Genomic DNA, 23,102 nt, shown 5'->3' on the forward strand with positions numbered 1-23,102 from the left:
CAAAGAGAGAGCCTAAAAGCAGCAAAGATCAGAGAGGAACACAGACAACATACAGTAACAGTCACCCTACAGGCAATACAATGGCACTGAATTCATACCTTTCAATAGTTACCCTGAATGTAAATGGGCTCAATGCCCCAATCAAAAGACACAGGCTCTCAGATTGGATTAAAAAACAAGACCCATCCATATGCTGTCTGCAAGAGACTCATTTTAGACCCAAAGACACCCCCAGATTGAAAGTGAGGGGGTGGAAAACCATTTACCATGCTAATGGACACCAAAAGAAAGCTGGGGTGGCAATCCTTATATCAGACAAACTAGATTTTAAAACAAAGACTGTAATAAGAGATGAGGAAGGACACTATATCCTACTTAAAGGGTCTATCCAACAAGAAGACCTAACAATCGTAAATATCTATGCCCCGAACGTGGGAGCAGCCAATTATATAAGGCAATTAATAACAAAAGCAAAGAAACACATTGACAACAATACAATAATAGTGGGGGACTTTAACACCCCCCTGACTGAAATGGACAGATCCTCTAAGCAAAAGATCAACAAGGAAATAAAGACTTTCAATGACACACTGGACCAAATGGACTTCACAGACATATTCAGAACATTCCATCCCAAAGCAACGGAATACACATTCTTCCCTAGTGCCCATGGAACATTCTCCAGAATTGATCACATCCTAGGTCACAAATCAGGTCTCAACTGGTACCAAAAGATTGGGATCATTCCCTGCATGTTTTCAGACCACAGGGCTTTGAAACTAGAACTCAATCACAAGAGGAAAGTCGGAAAGAACTCAAATACATGGAGGCTAAAGAGCATCCTACTAAAGAATGAATGGGTCAACCAGGAAATTAAAGAAGAATTTAAAAAATTCATGGAAACCAATGAAAATGAAAACACAACTGTCCAAAATCTTTGGGATACAGCAAAGGCAGTCCTGAGAGGAAAGTATATAGCAATACAAGCCTTTCTCAAGAAACAAGAAAGGTCTCAAATACACAATCTAACCCTACACCTAAAGGAGCTGGGGAAAGAACAGCAAATAAAGCCTAAACCCAGCAGGAGAAGAGAAATAATAAAGATCACAGCAGAAATCAATGAAATAGAAACCAAAAGAACAGTAGAACAGATCAACGAAACTAGGAGCTGGTTCTTTGAAAGAATTAACAAGATTGATAAACCCCTGGCCAGACTGATCAAAAAGAAAAGAGAAATGTCCCAAATCAACAAAATCATGAATGAAAGAGGAGAGATCACAACCAACACCAAAGAAATAAAAACAATTATAAGAACACATTATGAGCAACTCTATGCCAGCAAATTAGATAACCTGGAAGAAATGGGTGCATTCCTAGAGATGTATCAACTACCAAAACTGAACCAGGAAGAAATAGAAAACCTGAATAGACCTATAACCACTAAGGAAATTGAAGCAGTCATCAAAAATCTCCCAAGAAACAAAAGCCCAGGGCCAGATGGCTTCCCAGGGGAATTCTATCAGACATTTAAAGAAGACTTAATACCTATTCTCCTGAAACTGTTCCAAAAAATAGAAATGGAAGGAAAACTGCCAAACTCATTTTATGAGGCCACCATTACCTTGATCCCAAAACCAGACAAAGATCCCATCAAAAAGGAGAATTACAGACCAATATCCTTGATGAACATGGATGCAAAAATTCTCACCAAAATACTAGCCAATAGGATCCAACAGTACATTAAAAGGATTATTCACCACGACCAAGTGGGATTTATCCCTGGGCTGCAAGGCTGGTTCAACATCCGCAAATCAATCAACGTGATACAATACATTAACAAAAGAAAGAACAAGAATCATATGATTCTCTCAATAGATGCAGAAAAAGCATTTGACAAAGTACAGCATCCTTTCTTGATCAAAACTCTTCAAAGTATAGGGATAGAGGGTACATACCTCAATATCATAAAAGCCATCTACGAAAAACCTACAGCGAATATCATTCTCAATGGGGAAAAGCTGAGAGCTTTTCCCCTAAGGTCAGGAACGCGGCAGGGATGTCCACTCTCACCACTGCTATTCAACATAGTATTAGAAGTCCTAGCCACAGCAATCAGACAACAAAAAGAAATCAAAGGCATCCAAATCGGCAAAGAGGAAGTCAAACTCTCACTCTTTGCAGATGATATGATACTGTATGTGGAAAACCCAAAAGACTCCACCCCAAAACTGCTAGAACTCACACAGGAATTCAGTCACGTAGCAGGCTATAAAATCAATGCACAGAAATCAGTGGCATTCCTATACACCAACAACAAGACAGAAGAGAGACAAATCAAGGAGTCGATCCCATTCACAATTGCACCCAAAAGCATAAGATACCTAGGAATAAGTTTAACCAAAGAGGCAAAGGATCTGTACTCAGAAAACTATAAAATACTCATGAAAGAAATTGAAGAAGACACAAAGAAATGGAAAAACGTTCCATGCTCATGGATTGGAAGAACCAACATTGTGAAGATGTCAATGCTACCTAGAGCAATCTACACATTCAATGCAATCCCCATCAAAATACCATCCATTTTTTTCAAAGAAATGGAACAAATAATCCTAAAATTTGTATGGAACCAGAAGAGACCCCGAATAGCCAGAGGAATCTTGAAAAAGAAAAGCAAAGCTGGCGGCATCACAATTCCGGACTTCCAGCTCTATTACAAAGCTGTCATCATCAAGACAGTATGGTACTGGCACAAAAACAGACACATAGATCAATGGAACAGAATCGAGAGCCCAGAAATGGACCCTCAACTCTATGGTCAACTTATCTTTGACAAAGCAGGAAAGAATGTCCAGTGGAAAAAAGACAGTCTCTTCAACAAATGGTGTTGGGAAAATTGGACAGCCACATGCAGAAGAATGAAACTGGATCATTTCCTTACACCACACACAAAAATAGACTCCAAATGGTTGAAAGACCTAATCGTGAGACAGGAGTCCATCCAAATCCTAAAGGAGAACACAGGTAACAACCTCTTCGACCTCAGCCGCAGCAACTTCTTCCTAGAAACATCACCAAAGGCACAGGAAGCCAGGGCAAAAATGAACTATTGGGATTTCATCAAGATAAAAAGCTTTTGCACAGCAAAAGAAACAGTCCACAAAACCAAAAGACAACCGACAGAATGGGAGAAAATATTTGCAAATGACATATCAGATAAAGGGCTAGTGTCCAAAATCTATAAAGAACTTATCAAACTCAACAACCAAAGAACAAATAATCCAATCAAGAAATGGGCAGAAGACATGAACAGACATTTTTCCAAAGAAGACATCCAAATGGCCAACAGGCACATGAAAAAGTGCTCCACATCGCTCGGCATCAGGGAAATCCAAATCAAAACCTCAATGAGATACCACCTCACACCCGTCAGAATGGCTAAAATTAACAAGTCAGGGAACGACAGATGTTGGCGGGGATGTGGAGAAAGGGGAACCCTCCTACACTGTTGGTGGGAATGCAAGCTGGTGCAACCCCTCTGGAAAACAGTATGGAGGTTCCTCAAACAGTTGAAATTAGAGCTACCGTTCGATCCAACAATCGCACTACTGGGTATTTACCCCAAAGATACAAATGTAGGGACCCGAAGGGGTACGTGCACCCCAATGTTTATAGCAGCAATGTCCACAATAGCCAAACTGTGGAAAGAGCCAAGATGTCCATCGACAGATGAATGGCTAAAGAAGAAGTGGTATATATACACAATGGAATATTATGCAGCCATCAAAAGGAATGAGATCTTGCCATTTGCAACGACGTGGATGGAACTGGAGGGTGTTATGCTGAGTGAAATAAGCCAATCAGAGAAAGACATGTATCATATGACCTCACTGATATGAGGAATTCTTAATCTCAGGAACAAACTGAGGGTTGCTGGAGTGGTCGGGGGTGGGAGGGATGGGGTGGCTGGGTGATGGACATTGGGGAAGATATGTGCTACGGTGAGCGCTGTGAGTTGTGTAAGACTGTTGAATCACAGATCTGTACTTCTGAAACAAATAACGCAACATATGTTAAGAAAAAAGAAAAAGAAGAAGATGGCAGGAGAGGAAGAATGAAGGGGAGTAAGTCAGAGGGGGAGACGAACCAGGAGAGATGACGGACTCTGAAAAACAAACTGAGGTTTCTGGAGGGGAGGAGGGTGGGGGGATGGGTTAGCCTGGTGATGGGTATTGAGGAGGGCACGTTCTGCATGGAGCACTGGGTGTTATGAACAAACAATGAATCATGGAACAGTACACCAAAACAAATTATGTAATATATGGTGATTAACATAACAATAAAAAATGAAAAAAAAAATGTAACCTTCCTTGGAAGTCAGTGTAGTTGATATCATTTGTAAGATGTACAAATTGAGAGAAAAAAGATGGGTGGGGCACCTGGCTGGCTCAGGTGGTAGAACACGCGATTCTTGATCTTGGGTTCATGAGTTTGGGTGTGAAGCCTACTTAAAAGATGGGTAACTTGTCTTAGGCAGTATGTATTGACTCAGCATTAGAACTTTGACTTTATATAGGTCTAAATCTAAAGTCACTGGGTCATAGGATTTAAACATTTAAAGATTTAAATTGAAACCAACCATTAAAATGATTTAAGAATCTCTTGTGCTGCCTTGGGCTTTTGTTCACTGATGAAATCATTGAAATTATAGACTTAAAATAAAACTACATTTTTGTAAAGTTGAAGGCACAGTAATACCCAGAGAGGAGCTCCTCCTTATGTAACATTCTTATTCCATTATTATCAGACTCTCCACCTGACATCATTCTGGAAGCAGCATACTAGACAGGTAACCTGGTGCTCTAAGCAGTACCGTCCAGTAGAAAGATAGCAAAAGCCACATGTTAAATTTTAAACTTAGTAGTAGCCACATTTTAAAAAGGAAAAAAATCGAGTGAAATTAATAAAGCATATATTTTATTTAACCTATACACAAAGTGTTATATTCAACATGTAATTAATATAAAATATCAATGAGATTTTACCCTTTTTTTTTTTCCTTACTAAGTTTTTGAAATCTCGGGTATATTTTGCACTTCTAGCACATCTCAATTTGGTCTGGCTGTGTTTCAGGTGTCTGATAGTCACATGTGGCTAGTGGCTACTGTATTGGACAAAGTAGCTCTATAGAGTTAGGGAAAGTATAGGAAGAGAACTCAGTCTGACAGCTTCATATAGAGGAAAACTTAAATAACGGTTATTTTTAATGACGGCCCTGAGTCAAGAAAAGATTAAATGTAACTTAGTGCTGTCCTTTTAAGAATGTGGAAAGCCATGATTTTTTTTTTTAAAGATTTCTGTCAAATACAGTCATACAGTTGAGAAGCTGTGTTTCTTGGAAACTGGACTCAATGTGGAACACTGTTTCCTGGTCACCCAATAAGTTAGAGTTAGAAATCAAAATTGTTCAACTTTACCTAGAGCTTTCAGAACAGAAGAAGCTGCTTCATGTGTCTGTCTCCTATATTTTGTTCCATCTCTGTAAACTCTGGACAAGAGTAATATCAACTAGCAGAAGACAGAAGAGAGGCAGATGAGGACAGACTGTGCTGGAACTGAGTCTGAATAGAAAGTTTTTGATAGTAAAATGCAAAGAGACCCTTCATTTTATAAATGAAGCAACTGTGGCCAACTGATTCACATAAATAGTCTATTATGTTGTCTGGATTACAGAATAAATCTGTTAAATAGAATTAGATCCTAGGGATCTAATAGGGAATTTTCACCTTCTTGTTCTTTTGTCACTCCGATCCTGGGTGAGTTACTCTGTACTTGTGTCATCATGGGTAGATTACAGATAATACTAGTAATCTACCTTCATAGAGTTGTGAGGATTAAATGAGTTAATCCGGAGCACTTCCAACAGTCTCTGGTGTATACTATGTGCTCAAACAGTTGCCTCTCTTAGTCATCTGTAGAGCATGAATAGAGTTCAAATGTTTCATTGAATTCTTACAAAGTCTTTAATACAACTCTTTCTAACCCATAATCAGGTTAACTTCTAAAGTATAAATCAAAAATCAATCAATAAAAGCCATGCTTTACATAAGTTTATGCCTTCTTTCCTCAAAGTCAGGCATCGTACAGCTGTATCTGAGAAGAGGGTTCAGCTTCCACCCGCTGCTTCATCTCTATTTCCCTAGCGTGTGTGTTTTCCTTCTAAGCTTCTGCGTTGGGCTGCTGACCTTATTTCCACTCAAAAAATTTTCCTCTGCTTTTAGTCTGTAGGAGCCCCTTTTTGACTTCCATCTCCTTGATTACCCATTTTCAATGCTTGGAAATTGCAAAAGTAGTTGAGACTTAAGAAATATACTAACAGTAGTAAATGGCATCTATTTATATTCTGTTTTTATATCTTAATTGTAACAAACCAAGTGCAGACAAACAGGAAAGTTTGCATAAGGATTTAGTATTGAAATAGGAAAGAATTTTTGTTAATTAATTTAGATCTGATAATAGCATTAGGGCTGTATAAGAAAATTACCATGTATTTTAGAGATGCATACTGAATGGATAGGGGTAGAGTCACAGGATGTCTAGAACTCTTTTTTTTTAAGATTTTATTTATTTATTTGCCAGAGAGACAGTGAGAGAAGGAACACAAGCAGGGGGAGTGGGAGAGGGAGAGGGAGAAACAGGCTTCCTGCAGAGCAGAGAGCCTGATTATGGGGCTCGATCCCAGGACCTTGAGATCATGACCTGAACCGAAGGCAGATGCCCAACAACCGAGCCACCCAGGCGCCCTGGAACTTACTTTAAAATAGTTAAGCCCAAAGGGGGTATACTGAAATAAGGATGGCAAAATTTTGATAATTTAAGAATCAGTATGTTGGATTTCATTTTACTATTTTTCTATTTTAAATTTTCATTAAAAATATGGGGGGGGGGCACCTGGGTGGCTCAGCTGGTTAAGCGTCTGCCTTCGGCTCAGGTCATGATCCCGGGGTCCTGGGATCAAGTCCCACATCAGGCTCCCAGCTCAGCAGGGAGCCTGCTTCTCCCCCTGACCTTCTCCCCTCTCATGCTGTTTCTCTCTCTCTCTCAAATAAATAATTAAAATCTTTAAAAAAAAATTATGGGGGGCATGCCTGGGTGGCTCAGTTGGTTGGGCATCTGCCTTTGGCTCACATAATGATCCCAGGGGCCTGGGATCGAGTCCTGCATCGGGCTCCCTGCTCAGCGGGGAGTCTGCTTCTCCCTCTGCTGCCGCCCCCCCCCGCGCTTGTGCTCTCTGTCTCTACCTACCTCTGACAAATAAAATATTTAATAAAAATAAAGTAAAAATATAGGGGTTAAGTGGCTGACTTTGGCCCAGGTCATGATCCCAGGGTCCTGCTTCTCCCTCTCCCTCTGCCTGCCGCTCCCCCTGCTTGTGCTCGCTGTCAAATCATCTTTAAAAAATACATATTTCTTATTTTATTTTATTATGTTAGTAAAAAAATATTTTAAAAAATGTATGTGAAGTAAAATAATTGTCAGTCAAGGTTTTTCAGTTTATTTGGTGCATTTTATTTATAAATAATTTCTATGCAGAGTTGACATGTCTTTCCTAGGAAGAAGTTAAGAATTCCAATCACGTATCAATTTTTCTCTACTTTAGGTGGATTAGTAATAGAGAAACAGTGCTTTGATCCCAATTGTACACACATTGTTGTGGGACATCCACTTCGAAACGAGAAGTATTTAGCCTCAGTGGCAGCTGGGAAATGGGTGCTTCATCGCTCCTACGTGGAAGCATGCCGGACTGCTGGACACTTCGTGCTGGTATGTATTCAAACTAACATGAAGAATCATTTTTCGTTAAAAGTAATTGTCCTAATTGATTCTAGTATCTACACTAACCATTCATATAATTGAAATAACCAAATATGACCAATTAGATTATACCAATTTTACAAGGTCCAGATTAACAGAGCAAAAAAATTTAGAGATCACAGACCCAGATTCTCAGTTATATGAGTTTTATTTAATTTTAATCTGGGCTTTTTTTTCCCCCTCTTTGGAATAACATTAGAAAACTTCAGGATTACTTCATTGTAAACTTTTTATCCTTACTGCCAGCCCATTAAATATTAAATTGTTTGGGGACGTGTGGGTGGCTCAGTCAGTTAAGCATCTGCCTTTGGTTCAGGTCATGATCGCAGGGTACCGGGATCAAGTCCCGCATTGGCTCCTTGTTCGGTGGGGAGCGTGCTTCTCCCTCAGCCCCTCCCCCCTGCTCATGCTCACACTCAGCTCGCTCTCCCTCTGACAAAATCTTTTTAAAAAAGAACATTTTTTTTTAAATATTGTCTGAAATATTTTGGTCCCTAACTAACCATCACAGTAATATCTATCATGTAGTTTTTGAAGTTTTCAATCAAGATCCCTTAGGGATATGATTTCTTTGGACAGGTAATCAAGGTGTTAACACATACCTCCACTGAGAACATGTCCTTCTGTGAAGTTCATCTTAAAATGGATGAAGCCCAATAATCTATATATTACCAATTACTAAGGTGTAGTTACCTGTATTTCTTAGAAACGTATGCAGTATTTTTCTGATTTCTAATTAAAAGCCAGATATACTTGACCCTCCTATGAAGCCAAATTAATGTACATTTCTTTCCTCTATGTTCATAAACTGATGCTTATTTAGTGCTCTGTATTTATAACAACTGAATGTATAGCTTTTAACTCTTAAATGATCGTGGACTCCTTGAGGACATATTGTAGGACCAGATCCAAAGTTTATTCTACTAATTGTCTAGGAAGAAGACTATGAATGGGGAAGTAGTTCCATACTCGATGTTTTGACTGGAATCAATGTTCAGCAATGAAGACTAGCACTTGCAGCAATGAGATGGAGGAAAAAACTCCAGCAAAGACAAGAATCAGGCATCGTTGAGGTATTAACATATATATGGTGATATGAACGGCATTCAGTGTCATGACTATTACAGATTTTAATTTTAAGAGAATATGCTTATTAACAAAATAATAATTCTACTTGTCTTTTATGCTTTGTTGATATACTTAGTTTGGGCATTCTAAATTGGGCTTAATGTTAATTCCTAATTTTAATTATGATTACAAGGAAGATATATATAATGTTGATGGCTCTATTAAAAATATATGTGTAAATGGGGTGCCTGGGTGGCTCAGGCAGTTAGGCATCCAATTCTTGATTTTAACTCAGGTCATGATCTTAGGGTGATGAGATCAAGCCCTGCCATCGGACTCCTCGCTCAGCCTGGAGTTTGCTGGAGATTCTCTCCCTCTTCCTCTGCCTCTCTCCCCACTGTGCATGTGCACACTAGTGCACATACTGTCTCTTAAATACATAAATCTTTTATTATTATTATTTTTTTAAGATTTTGTTTATTTGACAGAGAGAGACACAGCCAGAGAGGGAACACAAGCAGGGGGAGTGGGAGGGAGAAGCAGACTCCCCGCTGAGCAGGGAGCCCAATGCGGGGCTCGATCCCAGGACACTGAGATCATGAGCTGAGCCGAAGGCAGATGCCTAACGACTGAGCCACCCAGGCACTCCCATAAGTCTTTTTTTTTTTTAAAGTAAAAAGACATAAAAATAATTTAAATATATGTGTAAAATGTGACCCATACTGTATTTCTTCCAAAGACTCTTCAGCATCTACCTTCAAGGGTTCTTAACATGGGATCCACAGACTCTCCCAAAGGAGTTGTAGATCACATTCAGGAAGGCTGTTTATACACTTTGGATGGGGCAGGGAATACATCCTTATTTTTACTAACCTCCAATTGAAAACATTTCCTTTTATTATAGAAGTCTAGGTAAAAATCACAGCACTATTAATAGTACTTGTGATTTTACCCCAACAGAAATAAGATATCTTTGCTTTGCATTATAATTCCAAGTATCTTGAGATACTGCTTATGTTCAATTTTTTTTCATTGAAATATAGTTGATGCACAGTGTTACATTAGTTTCAGGTATGTAACAGATTTGACAACAATTCATTATGCTCACCACAAGTGTAGCTACCATCTGTCTTTATACTTCAAAATTATAATAATCTATCCAGCCACCACTATTTATTTAATTCATTAATATAGAAGCACATCTGTCACAAATTTGTAAATATTTTATTTTTAATAAAATGGGTTTTTTTGTAATCCTTTACACTTTATGTTAAAACCAGTATTTTAAAACATTATTAATATAGCACAGAAATTACATTTCAATAAAGCTGTTTCTTTAAAAGAATTATTTAGAGAACAGATCCATAGGTTTCACTGGACTGTCAAAGGGGTCCATGGCTCACATAAAGGTTAGAAACCCAAGTTTTAAATAATCTTGTGCGATGTATTCTGAGTTCTCTCCTGTGTCCAAGCCCTTGTTAGCCTTAATTCCCTTCTTTTAGAGTAATTCCACTGGCTTTTGTTGTTATTCCCTAGTGAAATGTTTTATATTTCTAATTCACAAACATTTTCAAGAGAAATATAAGGAGGGCTTCATCTAATTTGAGAAGTTGTGCATTAAGTTCTACCCTGGATTAATTATAAGAAAAAATACAAGAAAAGGCTAAACAAAAGTCAAGTTGCTTTGTTTTCATGTTATTCATTAAAACATTTTCCTTCATTCTTCAAGTATTTATTGATGACCTACTGTGTGCCAAACACCATGGTTGTGTGTTTTCAGAATATTCTGACCAGAGACAATTACCACTGTGGCACTTGGTAAAGGTTATAAGATTATTTGTTGACATAAAACTAAATTTACAGATAAAATAATGTATTATTTGCATTTATTTCCCAAATAATTTCAACACTGATTATATTTTCATTTGTAGGGGGCATTTAGTGGGTGGAAAGTTATCTTATATGTTGACCAATCCCGAGAAGCAGGATTCAAACGCCTTCTTCAGTCAGGAGGAGCAAAGGTTTGTATTCAGTCAATTTACAGAATTTTTTACACAAATTATTTTTCAAACAAGGTTGCTATGATCAGTTCTTAATTTTCGGTACTTGGTGAGATGACAATCCTTAAGTACAGATGATACAGTTGAACTACTCTGGGAAACTGATAGCTTCTTATTTCTTATTTTTTCTTTAGGTACTACCTGGTCATTCTGTACCTTTATTTAAAGAAGCCACACATCTCTTTTCTGACTTCAATAAACTGAAACCAGATGACTCAGGGGTTAATATAGCAGAAGCTGCCACCCAAAATGTGTACTGCTTGAAAACAGAGTACATTGCTGATTATCTGATGCAGGTTTGTAAGATTTTGTCCTTGATCTCCTCATCACCAGAGATAGGCTTATATATATAGGGATGTGACCACACAGCAAAACCCTTGGCTTGTTTATTAATAGCATGTTTGGCTCCAGTTCGCTTTCATTTCATTCAGTTTCATTCTACTTTCTATAATAATGAGTACATATGTAAACATTTAGCTTGGAGTTAAATGAAGCAGGTATAAAAATCTAAGTACCTCTGGGCGCCTGGGTGGCTCAGATGGTTAAGTGACTGCCTTCGGCTCAGGTCATGATCCTGGAGTCCCGGGATCGAGTCCCACATCGGGCTCCCTGCTCAGCAGGGAGTCTGCTTCTCCCTCTGACCCTCCCCCGTCTCATGCTCTCTCTCTCTTTATCTCCTTCTCTCTCTCAAATAAATAAAATCTTAAAAAAAAATTAAAAAAAATCTAAGTACCTCTAAAAGTTTTAAAAGTGCCCTCTATAATGTTGGAATATTGCTGTTCACAAATAGCCTAAGTTTTGATTTGAATGAGCAAAGAAAAATCTTTCTGATGCCAGAACACCTAAAATGCCATCAGGAATCAGCAAGGTAGGATACATGATAATAAATGTCTCACTCCAAAGGATTTCAAACATAATGGTATAGAAATAAGGGGAAGCCAAAACTTAGCCTGCTGTGTAATTTTTACTGTTTGTGTTTGGGAGTTGCTCAGGATATATAGAAAGAATGGCTAAAACATAAACAATAAAACCTTTGTCATAAAGCGGTGGGATGTACTGATTGGAATTGGTAAGCCAATACTAACTCCTAGAAACACCTAAATCACTTTTTTTAAAAACTCAAGTTTTTTTGTTCCCTGCTTTTCTCAGGGTTGTATTGTGTGTCAGACACTAGATTTCTGGAGGAATGCAGTGGGGGGAGTGGGCTGCTCTGTATTTCTACATCTGAGCTCATTATTTCCTACCTAGCTCTCAGAAGTAGATAAAACAGAATACTTCTGTGGGGGCAAAGCAGTAGACTAGGGAAGGGAGAGTAGTGACTTCATGTTCAAGTTCATGGTCAAGATAAGCCAAGCACAAGTAAGGCTCTTGAGATAGGCCCACCCCAGTGTTCTGACCTCAGGTTAAATGCTGAGGGGGGGGCGGGGGGGAGCATTAATTAAAAAGCTGGGTGCAGTGGCTGCAGGGATCTTGGTGATGAAAGCCTTCAACATGTCCTTAGCCATACTGTTCCAATCTGGATGGTCACCGTCTACTTCTACAAACTGGTGTCATCCCAGGATCTCCATTCATCATCCTTTCTCTTCTCTGTTGGATCTCCTGTTTCTATATCCCATGTCATCCTGATCTGCTCTCATCTGGTTGAAGGTGTTCTTATAGTAACTTCTTGAGAAAGCACATGGGAGATAAACTGAGATTTTCTTTGTGTGAAAATTCTTTTTTTCTGTGATTGCATTTCTTTTATCGTTTAGATGGGCATCAAATTCTAGGTTGGAACCTATTTTCTCCTTAGACTTTTGATTGCTTATCTCCTTGCTTCTAGTGTTGCTGTTGAGTAGTTAAAGCCATTTTGATTCATAATCTGTTATATGTAACTAATCTAGTAGGAAGCTCTTTTTGTCCCTAGTTTTCTGAAATTTCAAAATGATAGGCTATCATGAGGGTCTCTTTTTATTATACTGCACATGGTAGGCCTCTTCTGGTTTGGTAACTTGTGTCTTTCAGTTCTGGGAAATCTTGAATTATTTCAATGATGATTTTTTTTCCCTCCACTTTCTGTTCTCTCTAGTACTTCTGCTACTTGTATATTGGATCTTCTTATTTCACCACTATTTTTATAATCTTCACTTTTTGAGAGGTTCCCTCAGTTCAGTCTTCTCCTTTTATCAGCTCTTCATTTTGCGATCATGTTTTTAATAATCAGGACCTTTTTAAAAGTTTTTTGAATTTACATTTTAATTTTTTAATATCTTTTTTGCTTCATAGATGTAATACCTTCTACTGGATCTCAGAGGATTTATTGATTTTTTTTTAACTTATTTCGGTATATTCTCTATCCACTAAACTGCATTTTCCTCTTTGTTTGGGTCTTTGTCTAAGCTGATTGGAAGTACTGAGCACACAGTTGGGTCTTGGCAGTTTTGATCCGGATGCAATAGTCTTTGTGGTCTAATTGTTGGGGACTGTCGTCTGGGTTCATACTTGCATATACTTCTTGAATTGTTTCAATTGCTCCAAAGAGGAATCTTCCAGTCTGCCTGAAGGAAGAATCTGGCCTTTTTTTTTTTTTTGAGATACAATGACATATGACATTAATTTCAGATGTTCAGCATAAGAGTTGTATGTATTCATGACTATATATGCAAAATTATCACCATACATAATGAGATTTTCTTTCTTATGATAAGAACTCCCAAGATTGAGTCTCTTCCAACTTTCAAATATACCATACAATATTAACAACTACAGTCACCATGTTGTATATTACATCCTCAGGGCTTATTTTATAACTGTAAGTTTGTACCTCTTGTTCACCCTTACCCATTTCCCCCAGCCCTCACACCCTGCATCTAGCAACCCCCAGTCAGTTCTTTGTATCTATCTCATTTGGGTTTTTTTTTATTTTTTTATTTTTTTAAGATTTTATTTATTTATTTGACAGAGAGCACACGAGCAGGGGGAGTGCAAGAGGGAGAAGCAGGCTCCTTACTGAGCAGGGAGCCCGATGCGGCAGTCAATCCCAGGATCCTGGGATCATGACCTGAGCCGAAGGCAGATGCTTAACTGACTGAGCCACCCAGGCACCCGTTTTTTATATTAGGTTCCACTTGTAAGTGAAATCATCTAGTATTTGTCTTTTTCTGACTTATTTCACTTTGCATCATGCCATCAAGGTCCATCCATGTTGCTGCAGTTGGCAGGGTTTCCTTGGCTGAAATATTTTTTTATGGCTGATTAATCCATTGTGTGTGTGTGTGTGAATTTTCTTTATCCATCTGTCAGTGGACACTCAGGTTTTCATATCTTAGCTATGGTAAATAATGCTGCAGTGAACATAGGAGAGCAGATATCTTTTTGAATTAATGTTTTTATTTCTTTTGGATAAATACATAGAGGTTGGAACTGTTGAATCATAAGGTAGTTCCTTTTTTTAAGATTGTATTTAACACAGTGTTATTAGTTTCAGGTGTGCAATATAATGATTCAACAATTGCTCAGTGCTCATCGAACTAAGTGTACTCTTAAGGTAGTTATATTTTTAATTTTTTGAGGAAAAAAAAATAATGGCTGCATCAGTTTACATTCCCACCAGAAGTACACAAGAGTTCTCGTTTCTCCATATCCTCATCAACACTTGTCTTTTTGATAACAGCTATTCCAACATGTGTTAGGTAATATCTTGTTATGATTTTGATTTGCGTTTCTTTGATGATTAGTGACGTTGAGCACCTTTTCGTATACCTGTTGACCATCTGTGTCTTTGGGGAAATGTCTATTCAGATCTCTGCCCATTTTTTAATCACATGGTTTGGGATATTAACCCCTATCCGATAGATGATTTGCAAATATTTTCTCCCTTTCTTAGGTTGCCTTTCCTTTTGCTGATGGTGTCCTTTACTATGCATGAGCTTTTTAATTTGATGTCTCCCCACATGTTAATTTTTGCTTGTGTTTCTTTTCATTTTGGTGTGAAATCCAAAAAATTTTTACCAAGACCAATGTCAGAGAGCTCATGACGTATATTTTCTTTTAGTTTTATAGTTTCATGTCTTTCATCCGAATCTTTAATCCATTTTGAGTTTATTTTTGTGTATGGTATAAGATAGTGGTCCTGTTTCAGTCTTTTGCATGTAGCTGTCTAGTTTTTCCAACACCATTTATTGAAGAAACTGTCCTTTTCCTTTTGTATGTTCTTGGCTCCTTTGTAATTGATCGAGTATGCCTGGGTTTATTTCAGGGTTTTCTGTTCTGTTCTCTTGATCTGTGTGTCTGTGTATGTGGTAGTACCATACTGTTTGGTTACCATAGTTTTGTAATACAGTTTAAAATCAGGGAGCATGATGCCTCCAGCTTTGTTCTCCTTTCTCAAGATTGCTTTGGCTAGGGGCGCCTGAGTGGCTCAGTCATTAAGCGTCTGCCTTCGGCTCAGGTCATGATCCCAGGGTCCTGGGATCGAGCCCCGCATCAGGCTCCCTGCTCCACGGGAAGCCTGCTTCTCCCTTTCCCGCTCCCTCTGCTTGTGTTCCCTCTCTCGCTGTGTCTCTCTGTCAAAAAATAAATAACTCTTAAAAAAAAAAAAAGATTGCTTTGGCTATTTGGAGTCTTTGTGATTCCATACAAACTTTAGGATTGTTAGTTCTATTTCTAGAAAAAATGCCATTGAAATTTTGATAGGGATTGCATTGAATCTGTGGGTTGCTTTGGGTAGTGTGGACATTTTAATAGTGTTAATTTTTCCAGTCCATGAGCATGGAATATCTTTCCATTTATTTGTGTCATCTTCTATTTCATCAGTGTTGCCTAGTTTTCTTTTTTTTAAGATTTTATTTATTTGACAGAGAGAGAAATAGCAAGAACAGGAACACAAGCAGGGGGAGTGGGAGAGGGAGAAGCAGGCTTCCCGCCGAGCAGGCAGCCCAATGCAAGGCTCAATCCCAGGACCTGAGCCGAAGGTAGACGCTTAAGACTGAGCCACCGAGGCGCCCCAATGTTGTCTAGTTTTCAATGTACAAGTCTTTTATCTCCTTGATTAAATTTGTCCCTATTTTATTCTTGATGCAATTGTAAATGGAATTTTCCTTTATATTTGAAATGGCTTTCTTTTAAAAAGGGTATCGTTGGGTTTTTTTTATTCTTTAGACTGTTTAGTCCATCGTGTAATTATTGATATGATTGGATTTAGGGTTTTTTTTTTTTTTTTGCAGTTTTCAATTTGTCTTTGTTCCTGTGTTCTTTCTTTCTTGCCTTTTTTGTTGGAGGCAGGGTGTGTTTTGCTCTATGGATTATAATATACTTAACTTTTTATAGTCTAGCTAAAATGATATTGTGCCACTTCACATGGAATGTAGAAATCTTACACTCATATAGGTTCCTTTACTTCCCCTATCCTTTAAACCAGGGGCCAATAAACTGTAGCCCACAGGCCAAACCCTCTCCACTGCCTGTGTTACAAAGTTTTACTGGAACACAGCTCCATTCACTCATTTACATGTTCTCTCTTCTGCTTTTGCAGTGCAACACTGGGCTGAGTAATTGCAACAGAGACCATCTCTCCCACACAGCCTGAAATATTTAGTGTCCGGTCCTTCAACGTAAAGCAGGGGCCAGCAAACTTTCTGTAGACTTGTATATTTTCCCTTGTCTCTTACAGCTCCACAGAACAGTGTTCTGCCATAAAGCAAAACTTGCTTAAACGGTCCTATGTATTTTGAGGAAATTAAAAGGAAAAATACAGTCTTATATTTATCCTATCTGGTATCAGTTTTCCTTCAGCCCAAAACTTTGATTTGTAGTATAAGTCTGATGGGACCAATTCTAGTTTTCTTTTATTTGAGAGTGTCTATTTTACCATTATGCCTGAAGGATCTTTTTGTAGGGCATAGGATTTAGGGTTGATAGTGTTTTTTACTAACGACTCCACTTTCTGCTGGCCTCCGTTATTTCTGAGAAGTCAGTGGTAATTTGATTTCTTCTCCTGTATGCAGTGCAGTGTCTCATTTTTTCTTCTGGCTGTTTCATCTTTGATTTTCACCATTTATGATACTTCCAGGTGTAGTTTCTTTATATTAATCCTGCTTTTTCTGCAGAGCTTCTTCAATCTGTAAATTTCTCTCTTTCACCAAACTTGAGAAATTTTGACAATTACTTCTCCATTCTTTCCTGTCTATATGGGAATTTAATCACTCGTACCTTTTGATATTGTCCCACAGGTCCCTCCCTCAGGTCCTTCAGGCCATATTTACTTTCTGTGTTTTCTGATTGACTAATTCCTATTTATTACTTCACTGATTTTTTTCCTGTTATTTTCATTCTAAAGGCTCTTACAGGAGATTTTCTTATTTAGATATTAAATTTTTTTATATCTAGAATCAGCTCTTTTTTATGGTTTCTATTTTTCTACTTTTTCATTTCACTCATTTCAAGGATAAGAGCTGCTTTGGTATCATTGTCTACTATTTCCAACATCGGGGTCATGAGCAAGACTGCTTTTATTTTGAGGTAATCGGTAGCTTTACATGCAATTGTAAGAAATAATAGTTTCCCCCAGGGGATGATATCTTGCAACAATATAAGACAGTATTACAGCCAGGATATTGACCTGATGCAATCCAAACTTATTCCGATTTCCCCACTTTTTTTTAAGATTTTATTTATTTGAGAGAGAGAGAATGAGAGAGAGCACGAGGGGGAAGAGGGTCAGAGGGAGAAGCAGACTCCCTGCTGAGCAGGAAGCCCGATGTGGGACTCGATCCCAGGACTCTGGGATCATGACCTGAGCCGAAGGCAGTCGCCTAACCAACTGAGCCACCCAGGCGCCCCCAATTTCCCCACTTCTGCTTCATGTGTCTGCCACCACAGTCAAGATACAGAACAATCTATCGCTACAGCAATCATTCATTTTGCCTTTTTTTTTTTTAACTACACCCACCTCCTTCCCTTCATTCTCTTCTCCCAGCGGTCTCTTACACCTGTCAACCACTAATCTGTTGTCAGTGTCTTTAAATCTTAAATGGAATCAATATAGTGTGTAATCTTTTCGGATTGGCTTTTTTTTTTTTTTAAGATTTCATCTATTTATTTGACAGAGAGAGAGCAGGAACACAAGCAGGGGGAGTGGGAGAGAGAGAAGCAGGCCTCCCGTTGAGCAGGGAGCCTGATGTGGGATTCGATCCCGGGACTCCAGGATCATGACCTGAGCCGGAGGCAGACACTTAACGACTGAGCCACCCAGGCGCCCCGGCTTTTTTTTTTTAGCAAGATTCCCTTCGGAATCATTCAGGTGTTGCTTGTATCAGTGATTTTATTACTTTTTATTGAACATTTGAGATCTACAGCTTAACCATTAGCCTATTGAAGGACATCTGGGTTGTTTCTACTTTGGGGCTATTATGACTAAAGCTGCTATGAACATTTTTTTGCACATATTTTATGTGGAAATAAGATTTCATTGCATTGGGATAAATTCCTAAGTGTGTTTCCAGAGTGGTCATATTTTACATTCCTACCACTGTTATAAGTGATCGTTTTTCTGTATCCTTATTGGCATTTGTCACTTTTTTTTAGCCATTTCAGTTGGTATGTAGTAATCTCTCATTGTGGTTTTAATTTGCAGTTCCATAATGGCTAGTCAAGAGTGAATGCCTTTGGTGTGCTTCATAAATGTCATGAGGTGTGAGGTTTTCACAGAAGGTGTGAAGTTTAGGTCACTCAGAATGTCCAATTGCTCCACCGTAAAAGAACTGTCCTCCACTTAGTTGCTTTTACACCTTGGTCAAAATTCAGTTTGGCATATGTTGGGGGTCTATTGATCTAGGTCTTTCCCTCTGCAATAGCATCTTTCTTCTTATATCTGATATTAGGTAGCGATTCCTCTTTACTCTTCTTTTTCAAGATCCTTTTAGCTTTTCTAGGGCCTATACCTTTTAAGTTTTTAAATAAGCTTATCTATATGCCTATGAAAACATCTTGCTACGATTTTGATAGGAATCACATTAAACCTACAGATCAATTTAAGTGAATTGACATCTTCACTATGTTCAGTCTTTCAGTCCATGAATACAGCATATTTAAGTCGTCTTTGATTTCCTTCATGAACATTTTGTAATTTTCAATACATATAAGTTTTAGATCTTTATTGGGTTTTTGGATTCTGATTGTTTTTTCTTGAGAATGGGTCATGTTCTTCAGATGTGGAGTAATTTGCATGCGTCTAAGTTGTAAAAACTAGATTCTGTTACGTTCCTTAGGGAATGCCATTCTGTTTGCTTACCAGGCACCTCTTGCAGTGAGTGCGGGATCAAAGCTTTAGCCTTACTTGAGCCGCCTCTGCGCATCCATGGTGAGAGGGCAAAGATTTGGGCAGATTTCATACCCGAGTGTGAGGCTTCCCCTGCTCCCTCCTGGGATTTCCCACCTCATTTTCCAGTGGCTGTGGTTTCAGGCCATTACTACATGTTTTCTGTTGTGACTTGGCCCTCATAATACCGACTTCTCCTTACAACAAAAACAAAAATGAAGAGAAATTCACTCCCTACCCAGTGTCAACCCCTTTGGTATTTGCCTGATCTCATTTCCTCTCCAGTGTCTTGGGGTAGTTGCTTTTAACATATTTGGGTCGGAAGTTGTCATCCAGGGAAGAGTTGAATCAAAAGGCACTTACTCAGTATTTTATGGTGATGCATTTTCATGTTTTCCAGTCTGCCATCTTGCTAGAAAATTTTTATCACACTTTTAATGAGGGAAAGGTCGTTTTGGGTTGGAATATGGTTGTGAGGAAGAGAATTTTAAGGGTTTTAGAGGCAATGTATGAATTTTGGCTTTAACTCCTGCTAGTTATATGTTATTTAACCTTTTTTTATCTTATCTGTAAAATAAAAAAACACCTACCTCACATGTTTAAATATTTTTAAAAATCGACACTAAGTATAAGGTGTCACTTCTTAACCATACCTTTTTACAAATGAAACCATTATCAAGATCTGAGCTGGCCCCATTCCACCTGAGCTATAAATCTATTTTTCTGATAAAAGGTGAGATTTTGTCACACAGGTTCTGTTCCCTAAATGTGATAAGTGCTAAGTAGCATACCTTAAAAGACAAATCTCAAGTTTTTTCTGGTTCAAAAGCACAGTCAAGGAAAAATGAACAGTGTTTTTCCCTTTTATAGGAATCCCCTCCTCAAGTAGAAAATTACTGTCTGCCAGAAGCGATTTCATTTCTTCCGAATAATAAGGAACCTGGGCCTGGATTATCACAGAAGAGGAAAGCTCCTACAGAGAAAAATAAAATCAAACGACCTAGAGTAAACTAATCATGTTTACTCTTTAGTCACCAAACATTAGTATTTTAATTATAAAGCCTGAATGTTACTGTCTTGGATTTGCATAGTAATTTAAAGACAAGCGGCTGTAGAAGAATTCAGCTTCAGAGTATAATGATGACCTTGCTTGTAGTTAGTTTTTAACACCTGAAATTTTAACCACTGAAATATTAACTTTTACCTGAAATAACAAAACAGATCCTCAGCCATCTTGTCATTAAACCACATTGAAGTGTGTATGGGGCTGTTTATTTAATATCCGAGGCTGTAGCTTAGTGGAAGTTTTAGTAAGGTGATGGATTTTACTTTAAAATGCCAGCTTTAATTCGTAACAATAAGGAAGTTATCAACTGGGATTTTTTTCATGTTTTCCCTGATTCTTCTCACCCCTTTCCCTCTTTTTAACAGGAGCCTGAGTACAAGGTTTGAGGAACTGAGGCTTTAAACTTAAATATGTGAGTGTATATATGTATATGCATGTTTGTACAGATCTCCATGATGTTTGCCAAGTTTGGGTGCCAAAACTTGGAAAATAATAAATAAAAGTGACTCAAATTAGTTAAGTTTTTAAATGCAAAGCATTTTGGTGTCCATTCTCTTTTTGAAGCAATAAATGATTTGTAAAATATAGCTTAAAAAAGAAATTGCTGGGGCACCGGAGTTGTGCAGGTGGTTGAACATCCGACTCTTGGTTTCAGCTCGGGTGGCTCAGGTCATGGGATCAAGTCCCAGGTCGGGCTCCGGGCTGAGCTCGGAGTCTGCCTGGATTCCCTGTCCCTCTCCCTCAGCCCCCTCCCTCCCTAAAATAACTTTTTAAACTCAAAAATCGCTAGTTATATTTCTGATGTTTGTTACTTATGTAGGCTATTATATTAGTGGGTTAAAACCCTTTTATTGGAACTACAAGATTGCATTAGCCTGTATTAATCTAAACCTAAACACCAAATGCTACATGTGTTACCACAGTCCTCTAAATGTAAAGCTACCTCATTTTGCTGAAAGGAAGAACCAGAATCAGAACTATGATTTTGATGTAAATGGCCCCATTTCATAATGACTCTTGAAAGGCAAACTCAAATGGTGAAGGGTGGAAGTTCTTATCCTAGACACAAAACCCCTCAAGTTTTTTATCGGGTCTTCCTCTGAATGGAGGGAAATAGAGGGGGTTATCCCGGCCCTTCAGTTTTTGGCTTTGAACTAAATTCACAGCTCAGGTCAAAAATTCCTACACAGCCAAAGAGATAGCATTGTCGTGTAACCATGCCCCTCCCCAAACAGAAACCCCCGACCTGGTTTTATGGGGGCCATTTTGTGTGAGTAGAGTCTTTTCACTCTTTTCCCTGGCAGCTTGTGGCAAGTTTCCCCAAATTTCATCCCTTAGATTCTTTGCAATAGTCACTACTGTTCAAAACAACTTCACGAGTGCTCTGTGAAAGTAAATGTTAGATCCTCTTTGTCCCTAGCCCAGATAAAATTACATAATGTACCATTTTCTTTTCTGCCAAGATTATGAACTGTTTTTCCAGTCAGTTCTTAAACATAGTTTATAAATTTAAGAGTCCAGATTTCACCTGCTCCTCCTGATTCTCCAGACTCTGTCAGCCATTTCCGCTTTGGCTTCCACTCTCAGACTCTAGATGCCCTAATGCCAGCAAGGCCTTACACGCAAGTAGTTCTAAGCACAGGAAGTTCTCTCATTTAGGAAGGCACAAAAGCTTTCCTTGATTACTCTTAGTTTCTCCTCAGAATTGCTCTAGTATTTTAATGTGGCACTTAAATTAGAAGCAGGGGTCCAAGGCGCGTCTGGACGCAACACCTCTTTCCTGAGGCCAGGCCGTCTGGCCCTGTGTGCGTTTAGTCCGAACTGCCATCGGCCTAACGCCAAGGAACCAAACGTTAGAGGCCCCGAGCCTTCGCCACGAACGCCCTTCCTGAGCGCACACTTCACCTGTGGGGTGTTTGTGTGAAAGCATGAGCGATAGAACTTAAACGTGACTCTGACCGACAAACAGGCCTGTAAGGAAGGCTGCTGTCTCGACCCCTCTCTTGTGTGAGGAGGTTAGCACTGCTATCCCCTGTGGGCCTGCCTGGAGACCCAGGTACCTAAGCCCTAGCACGGAGAAGCCAGGCTGTAGAGTGACCGAACCCTAGCTAACAGCAGTGGAGAAGGAACGTGCTGTAGACAGCATCACGGTTGCGGAGGGTGGCAACACTTTCAGTGTGTCTGCGTGAGGGCCTAGGAAAAGATTCCCTTGAATCACAGGGCGAGAGAAACGGCTTCGCGGAGAGGCACCGCTCGCATCAGCTCTAGGGTCACGAAGCTAGCCTTCCACCGGCACGGGTGCGTGAAGCCCTGAATTCCAGGCACCTCCATCGACGGCAGAAATCTGGGCAGATACCGTGCCTTAAGCTCCCGCCGGTCACTGCCTTAGAGGGCGCGCTCTATTGTTACTGGGGCTGAGAGCTCTGGGAACGGCCTCCCTAAAGCCCAACCGAGCGAGCAAGAGCCCGGGGCCGAAGACACGCCTCTTGGCTCGGCTCTTGTTGCTGGGCCCAGGACCGTTGCCCCGTGTGCGAGTGCAGGCCTCAAAACCAGCCCCTGACTGTCAGGAACCACACTGGAGAGCGTCCTGGCTCCAGCCGGGACAGCCGTTGCTCAGGGTGGAAACATTCTGCCTTGTGCCTGCGGCCGTGCGCTGCCAGCTAGTCCCAGACCATTTTCGGAGTGAGACTCAGGGGGCGGCAGAAGGCAGAACACGGCCCCCCGCTTGGTTCGTGAAACC

The 23,102-nt window shown here is 39.3% G+C and overlaps 1 long non-coding RNA gene across 1 annotated transcript; it reads left to right on the forward strand.

Moving 5' to 3' along the window:
* The first annotated feature begins 8,928 nt into the window (after nt 1-8,928).
* On the forward strand, nt 8,929-20,471 carry LOC148161424 (uncharacterized). The gene is made up of 4 exons (XR_015767563.1): nt 8,929-8,945; nt 10,872-10,961; nt 11,135-11,296; nt 20,167-20,471. It is a non-coding gene; the product is annotated as an uncharacterized LOC148161424 (long non-coding RNA).
* Nucleotides 20,472-23,102: the final 2,631 nt, after the last annotated feature.

The sequence above is a fragment of the Eumetopias jubatus genome, unplaced genomic scaffold (assembly GCF_037043125.1).
Source record: "Eumetopias jubatus isolate StellerSeaLion01/CBP00866 unplaced genomic scaffold, mEumJub1_p1.0 scaffold_185, whole genome shotgun sequence".
Classification (NCBI taxonomy): domain Eukaryota; kingdom Metazoa; phylum Chordata; class Mammalia; order Carnivora; family Otariidae; genus Eumetopias; species Eumetopias jubatus.